At 50.8% G+C, this 8,495-nt stretch overlaps 1 protein-coding gene across 2 annotated transcripts in view; it reads right to left on the reverse strand.

The window, feature by feature from the left end:
• The window catches only part of ELMO2 (engulfment and cell motility 2), a 40,051-nt gene extending 35,584 nt beyond the window's left edge, over positions 1-4,467 (reverse strand). For both annotated transcript variants that reach the window (XM_035705575.2, XM_025470298.3), the window contains exon 1: positions 4,366-4,467. The gene's annotated coding sequence lies outside the window, so the exon portion shown is untranslated. The remainder of the gene's footprint in view (positions 1-4,365) is intronic.
• Positions 4,468-8,495: the final 4,028 nt, after the last annotated feature.

The following is an 8,495-nucleotide window of genomic DNA, read 5'->3' on the forward strand; positions in this document are numbered from 1 at the left end:
TTAAATTAAATTAATAAAAATACCCTCCAGGATGTCCTGGGACCTGACTTTCAAAGAGAATAAAAACACTACAGAGGACTATCCACTGCCTAGAACTTTACAAATCCCTCACTATAACAATTGACAGATTTAGAAGGGCTCAGTGTTTACAGACTATTTCCCTCAGTTTTTGGAAGTGAAACAGACACCGAAATGGAAAACACCAATGAATTTTAAGAAACTGTTCCCCTTCAATAGACCACTGTGGTTGTGAGATGGTGGCAGAGCTCATGTGGGAAGGGGGTGTGGTGAGCTGAGAAGAGTCCTGGGTTATGGCTGAAATCCCGGGCTGTGGGCCTGACTCCTTCAATACTGACTGTAACAACACAGCATTGTTCCCATTGTAAAATCAGGCCAAGCCCTCTCATTTTATAAATGAGAGAACTGAGGTCCAGGAAAGCTGGCAAGGCCACGCCACCAGTGGGGGACAAAAGGCCTTGCCCCCCCCCCCCCCCCCCCGCAGCATGTCTGGGTTAGCTCCCCCTCTGCAAGCACAGGAGACCTGACTGCCCAAATTCACGACCACAAGCCTCTCCAGCCCTCCTGTCCTGATCCGCATGAGGAGGTTAGACTAGATATCCTTGATGTCCCTTCCCACCTTGACCTTCTAGTGAGCCAGTGCCACTTAATGGTTGGAGCTTGTGTTCTGGAGTGAGACAGACCTAGATTTGGATCCCAGCTCTAACAATTTCCATAACAGTAAAATGGAGATGAGAATCAACCCTCCTCTCTAAACAGTAAAATGGAGATGAGAATCAACCCTCCTCTCTAAAGTGGTTATGAATATTAAGTGAGATAAACTCTGTTAATCATATAACCACAAATTCTGACACACAGTAAGCAGAGTCCCAACTGTGTGAACTTAAAGAAGTTGCAAAAACTGTAACCATATTTCCCAGCATAAAAAAGCCCAACCCACCAGGCTGCAGGATATTGATGACAAAATGAGAACAGATGTGAAGGCAATCAAGGAGGCAAATCAGCACAAAAGGCAAAGGCAATGCTGCTGGTGGTGAGCTATTATTGCTGTTGTTATTGTTACTGTCTTCTAGAAGAAGCGCCTTGGAGAGTTTTTGGTCAGTTCTAGAGCAATGGCCAATACAAGGCTTGCCACATAACAGGTGCTCAACAAATCTTTCCTGGTGACTCATATTAAACCAGCATGCCTCCAGTGGGATGGCAAATTCAAATGCCTTAAGTATCAGGGCAGATATGTAAATGAGCTAAGTAGCATCTATTGCAGGCACCGTGAAAACTGCAAAGTACCCACCCCTCCTAAAGGAACTCAAATTCAACACTTTTAAACACATTTCACAGCTTGGCCAAGACAGCAACTTTGCAGGCTCTGCAGACCACTGATTCTGGTTCTTCTTCACACCACACGGTTGTGTTGCAGATCATCTAATCACCCCGTGATCTGGTCTTTCCTTTCCACGGTAAGCATCCTGAAGATGAAGGCTGTGACTTATACTCTCCAGTCACCCTAAATGGCCTCAAACAGTGCTGGCCTCTCGGTAAGGGGAACCTCGCTCGGTGAGCAATTGTGGAACTGAACAGCCAGAGTGTTAACTCGGGCGTGGTACTCCTGGCACCACTGCGATGCTGCAGGGTGTGTATATTCTTCTCCCCAGATCCTGGGACCAGACTGAGTTGGTGTAGACGTGCTGGGGTACAAATGACTGGGTCAAAGAAGGACTTGCCTTGCAGGTTTATCCTCCAACTGCATCAGATATGCTTGCTACTGAGCCACCTAGACAGGTGGTACTGATGCGTCCAGACACTTTTACTCTGCACGAAACCAGACAGAATATGCAATACAGCCACAGGTGCCACTGTTTTCAGGTTGAGTCCCTACTTCTGGCCCGCCCCCAAACTTCCTTGGCACCTCCTAGAGGCAGCATAGGGTATAAAGAGACCAGACTCCCAATCGATCAACACATTAGGTCCTGGTACTAATCTCCCTCCTCCATTCACAAACTCTAGGATGATCACCAGCAGACAATGTAACTTTTAGGAGACTCCTTATTTTTATTAGTAAAATGCAAGTAGCAATAACTACCTCAAAAGACTCTGAAGGGGATTCAATGCCACAGGTATACAAAGGTTTTAGAACTGCACACCCCAATACGGCAGCCCCTAACCTAAGTACTCTTTAATAGCTTTTGGGCATGTCATTACCACGAACTGAAATGGACTGGCTGTAGGTAGAAAATGCATACCAGATTTCAAAGGCTTAGTGAACCCGCACCAATGTGAACTATCTCATTAATAGTGTTTTCATAGGGAATCCCTGGGTGGCTCAGTGGTTTGGCGCCTGCCTTCGGTCCAGGCATGATCCTGGAGTCCTGGGATCGAGTCCCACATCAGGCTCCCTGCATGGAGCCTGCTTCTGTCTCTGCCTCTCTCTGTGTCTATCATGAATAAATAAACAAAATCTTAAAAAAAAAAAAAAAGTGTTTTTAAAGGGGCAGCCCCGGTGGCTTAGCAGTTTAGGGCCACCTTCGGCCCAGGGCCTGATCCTGGAGATCTGGGATCGAGTCCCACGTCGGGCTCCCTGCATGGAGCCTGTTTCTCCCTCTGTGTCTCTGCCTCTCTGTTTCTGTCTGTCTCTAATAAATAAATAAAATCTTTTTAAAAAAAGGCCCATAGAGGCTATCTCTTATTAAAAAAAGAAAATAAAAAAATAAAAATAAAAATAAATAAATAAAAAGTAATAGTGTTTTTATATTGATTGATCACATGTCAAAATAATATTATTTTGGAATATAATAGGTTAAGTAAAATGTGTTCCAAAACTTAATTTCACCTGTTTTAGTTTTTCAGTTGTGGCTCCTAAAAAATTTAAACTACACATATTGCATTCTATTTCCATTGGACACTGGGTATGGCTCTAGCCTAGAGCTTAGGACACAATATATTCCAATATTGGTTTCCTTCCCTCACTGGCAGGCTATTAGGGGCCACAATTCACAACCCCCTTCCTCCTGTCAAAGCCAAGTCCTCCATTCCCTTATTTTTTTTAAGATTTTATTTATTTATTCATGAGAGACACAGAAAGAGAGGCGGAGACACAGGCAGAGTCTCCCTCCTCGAGGGAAGCCTGATGTGGGACTTGATCTGGGACCCTGGGACCACACCCTGAGCCAAAGGCCGACACTCAACCACTGAGACATCCAGGCCTCCCTATTCCCTTATTTAATAAGTATTTACAGTGCCTGGTCCTGTGCAAGATGCTGGAGATACAAGAAGCAAAACCAGACACTATCTTCTGGACCCTATTATTTGGTGGCATAGACAGACATTTTAGACATTTTAATACTTTCACAAATAAAACTGCAGCTGTTCAAGTGTGACGATGTACAGAGGGTGACAAAAGTGAGGAATTCACCAGGAGGAGGAGTCAGGACCCAGAGATGCCCCCTAGGAAGCGATACAGGAGTGCAGGTTAGATTGGAAGGACCAAGACGAGTTCACTGGACTAAAACGGACCGGGTAGAGCAGAAAGAAGGCTAAGTAAGTGTAAAGGCCCTGAGGAGGGCCAGGGTTTGGGATGTAGAAGGAGCAGGAAAAGGACAGTGTGAAGAGGACCGAGCAGAAGGGAGAGGCTGGAGGTTCCAGGTCTCCAGGGCTTGGGCGAGGATCTGGGGCTGACCCTGCAAGAGGTGGGCAGCTGGCCAGTTTGAAGCCGCGGAGTGTCGGGATCTGATGTGCATTTTGAAGCATCCCCCTGGCCGCGGTGCGAGGCCCCCGGCAGCCAGCCCCAGCGCGTGCGGGCACATCCGGGAGGACAATGCAGCCGTCCAGGTGGGAGGCGACAGACGCCCGAACGGAAGGGGAGCGGCGGAGGTGAGAACTACACGGGCTGGGGGCCACGGAGCCGGCCTGCTCGACGGGCAGGGTGTGCCTCGGGGCGGCGAGGTCAAGAGAGACTCCCGGGCCGCGGCCGGGGCCACCAGCCGCAGACACCCCCGGCTCCCACTGCGCGCTGCCCAGCCCGTCCCTCCCCCATCTGCTGTCGCGCCCGCAGGCTCCATCCTCCCACCCCCTCCTCCCTCCGCTCCTCCAGGCCCTGCCCGCCCTCTTCCCCGCCCGAGGCCCCTCCCGGCCGGGGACCCGCACCCCTCCGGCCCGGCGGACCCAGCAGGGCCGCGACCCCCCTGCAGAACCGGCGCCGAGCAGCCCGGGCCCGCCCTCCAGCCACTTTGGCCAATGCAGGCCGCAGCCTCCGGCCCCCTTCCCCGCCCGGCCTCTCCTCTCCGCGTCCCCCGGGCCAGGCCCCTCCCGGCGGCCCGCCACACCGCGGCGCCCGGCGCGCCCCCCACTCACCAGGGCGCCGACCTAGGCCCAGCTCCCGCGCCCGGGTCTCGCCTCCGCGGCCGCTCCAGCCTCCGCCCGCCCCGCCTCCCCGGGCCCCGCCCCCGCAGGCCGACCCGCGCTCCTATTGCTCCGCTTCGCCGTCTCGCTGAATTCTCTTTCTCCCATTGGGTTGCTTACGTGTCACTCAAGGGAGGGCGGGCCCAAGGCCCGGGGAAGCGCCGGCCGTCTCCGCCCCACTGGCGGAGGCCTCTTAAAGACACAGGCTTCCTGCGCTCCCGCCCTCACCACCCACCCCGCGGGCTGTGGGGTCAGAAGGCGCGGGCTTTCGCCGCAGATGCGGGAGGCAGCCTTTTCTCCCTCGAACTTTTCTTTGGCACGGCCCGGGAGTGACGGAAAAGGCTTTGATCCCTTGTGACAACTGGGAGATTTTGAGGGCTGAGCTGTCCTCTGGTGGCACTCAGCCCCATGCCCAGCGGGCATGTAATGCACACTCTACAGTAGGGATGAGTGAGTGGGAGGTGACAGTCGTGTCAGAGGCTGTGAGCAGAGATGGAGCTAATTATACCGGCACCCGGGGCTGACCGTGGGCGCCGAGCAGAGGCAGAGGGCTACCGCTCTGCTGTACTGTCAATGGAGCCCCGTGGGAGGTGGCATTTGTCACCGCACCTACGCATCAGATCGAGGCCGGGCTCCGAGCCAAGGCCTCACTTGTGCTACCTCCCTTTATACTCAAGGCGGTCCTGATGCAGGTATTATGTTCATCCTATTACTACGGATAAGGAAACTGAGGCTTCTAGCACGGGCCAGTGATCATACACCTGAGTCTGGGAGCACAGGCCAGAGATCATACACTCCATGGCAAGGCCCAGCAAGAAGTCAGACTGTGCTGGTTTGATTCTAAAGTTTATGGTGGCCTAGCGGTTTAGTGCCACCTTCAGCCCACGGTGTGATCCTGGAGTCCCAGGATCGAGTCCCATGTCAGGCTCCCTGCATGGAGCCTGCTTCTCCCTCTGCCTGTGTCTCTGCCTCTCTCTCTCTGTGTCTCTCATGAATAAATAAATAAAATCTTTAAAAAAAATAAATAAAATAAAGTTTATGGTTCCATCACTTTGTCTCACAGATCCTAATGGCAATCTCCGAGAAGTACGTATTTTGTTGTCCATTTTACAGATGCTCAGCGGATACTAAATGAAATCGATAGGACCCAGAAAGGATAAAGTAACAACCACCATTTCTATGGCACCTTGCCATTTGCCAAGCAGTTTTACATATGTTGTTTCATTTGATCCCCAAAATATCGAAGGTAGCTTTTATTAGTCTTATTTTACTGGTGAATAAACTGGTACTCAGGGAAGTTGAAGCTTAGAAATAGCTAACATCAATACAGTCTCTCCCGCCCCCCCACCCAAAGGTCCTCAGCAAACTTTCCACAAAGGTCCACATAGGGCAGCCCTGGTGGCCCAGGGGTTTAGCGCCACCTTCAGCCTGGAGCATGATCCTGGAAACCTGGGATTGAGTCCTGCATCAAGCTCCCTGCATGGAGCCTGCTTCTCCCTCTGCCTGTGTCTCTGCCTCTCTCTCCTTCTGTGTCTGTCATGAATAAATAAATAAAATCTTTTTTTTTTTTTTTTTTTTGGGGGGGCAGCCCCGGTGGCGCAGCGGTTTAGCGCCGCCTGCAGCCCGGGGCGTGGGGCGTGATCTTGGGGACCCAGGATCGAGTCCCGCGTCAGGCTATCTGTGTGGTGCCTGCTTCTTCCTCTGCCTGTGTCTCTGCCTCTCTCTCTCTGTCTCTATGAATAAATAAAATAAAATCTTTAAAAAAAAAAATCTTTTTTTTTTTTTTTTTTTTTAAAAAAGGTCCACGTAGTAAATACTCGGCCGTATGGTCTCTCTGACAACTACTCAACTTGGCTATTGGAGTGGGAAAGCAACTACAGGCAATAGATAAACAAATGAGTGTGGCTGTGTTCTAGGTGGTGGCCTGTGGCCACACTTTGCCCACCCCTGGTCAACATGCTTTGCTGGATATCAAGGTCTTTTTTTTTTTTTTTTTAAGATTTTATTTATTTATTCATGACAGACACAGAAAGAGGGGCAGAGACACAGGCAGAGGGAGAAGCAGGCTCCCTGCGGGGAGCCCTATGTGGGACTCAATCCCAGGACCCCAGGATCATGACCTGAGCCAAAACAAAGGCAGACACTCAGCCACTGAACCACCCAGGTGGCCCTCTCAAGGTCTTTTATAGACCATTGCTTTGTGGGATCCTTGAGGCAACTTTGTTATTATTCATACTGTTATTGTCTTTTATAATTGTTGTTGATGATGCTGTCTGTCATCTTTATCCTTTTACAAAGGAGAGTCAAAGGTGTGGCATGGTTAAGGATTTATCTGGGGTCAATGCAAGAACTAGAAATCAGACCCAGTTTTGCTCACTCTGCATCCCATTATCTACCACACTCCTTTCTGCCCCATTATAAGGTAGCAAGCCATGTTCACCTTACCTTTCCCAGGCTCCAGGGAAAGATAACTCCTATAGTTACCCTCCTGGGGAACATTCTACTCCACCCTGCCTTCCCCATTTATTCCAGCCCATCAACACCTCTCCTTCCCTGAGCACCCATGGTGTTTATACCCAGTAGCCTTGATAATTACTGAGAAACAGTCTCCATGTGGTCAGTGACTGTTGTGACCCACCAGCTGTCTGCCAAACCCCGTCTTCTTGCCTTCCGTAGTCACACGGCTGCCCAGCTAAGCTTCACTGCCCAGCCCTACTTGCTGTTAAGAATGGCCAGGTAACGAAGCTCTTGCCAGTGGAAGCAACGGTGTGAAACTTTAAGCGAGGCCTTTAGTCAGTGGGCCTGCCTCCTCTCAGCTCTTTCTCCTTATCGATGGCTAGACCCAGCCTTGACCTTGTCATGAGGATAACGTGGGAGGGAGGGGGATGACAGCGCCACAACACAGGTGCCAGGGTCCCCGAATGATCCCGTGGAGCACAAAGCTACCTGCTGGAAGTATTCCAGGTCACTTCATACTCTCATGTAAAAGAGAATTAATCTTTGTTCTTTAGGCCATTAACTTTTGGGTGAGGAGGAGGGGAAGGGCATCTGTTAGAGCGAGCCCTGCCTGCACTCACACAGCCTGTCCGTAATACCTCCTTAATGGTGTGCCCTGGTGTCTCACTTGCCTCATCATCATTCTGGCCCCGCTCAGTACACATTTATCCAAGGAACGAGTCCCTCACTTTAGCTTTATACTACTTTGTCTTCTTTTCCTGATATGCCAGTGCAGGTGCTTTCATCACAAGTCTCAGGAACCAATTCTGGCTAACTTCAGCTGAACGGGAGTTTGAGGGCAGCCTGGGTGGCTCAGCGGTTTAGCGCCACCTTCAGCCCAGGACGCGTTCCTGGTAGACCCAGGATCGAGTCCCACATCAGGCTCCCTGCATGGAGCCTGCTTCTCCCTCTGCCTGTGTCTCTGCCTCTCTCTCTCTCTCTGTGTCTTCCATGAATAAATAAATAAAAATCTTTTTTAAATTTTTAAAAAAATGAACGGGAGTTTGCTGGCAGGCTGGTGGCTGGCTAACTCACAGAGGTTACAGGAAGCTGGCAAGCTGGGTTATGGAGGGACAGAGATTGGAGATGCCGTGGGTGTCGAGGTAGTCAAAACGAATTAGTTCCATCCTTTTCTCCTCATCCTGGAACAGATCTTTCTTTGATCAGAATCAAAGTCCCTGGGGCAAGAGTTGGCTAGGCTGGGCTCAGGTAACTTGTCCCCTTAGCTAAGGAAGGCAGACATGGTGATTGACAGCCCCACCCAGGCTGTACACAAGGGAAGAATTCCAGATTCCTCCATCTCCACTCTCAGCTGCTACCCCTGGCCAGTTGAGGCCGGGTGCTCTGTTTCCAGGAGGGGATCAAGTATGATCCCTTAACACTGAATGCCATGGGGATCCCTGGGTGGCGCAGCGGTTTGGCGCCTGCCTTTGGCCCAGGGCGCGATCTTGGAGATCCGGGATCAAATCCCACGTCGGGCTCCCAGTGCATGGAGCCTGCTTCTCCCTCTGCCTGTGTCTCTGCCTCTCTCTCTCTCTCTGTGACTATCATAAACAAATAAAAATTAAAAAAATAAAATCTTAAAA

Source organism: Canis lupus, chromosome 24, assembly GCF_003254725.2.
Source record: "Canis lupus dingo isolate Sandy chromosome 24, ASM325472v2, whole genome shotgun sequence".
Taxonomy (NCBI): domain Eukaryota; kingdom Metazoa; phylum Chordata; class Mammalia; order Carnivora; family Canidae; genus Canis; species Canis lupus.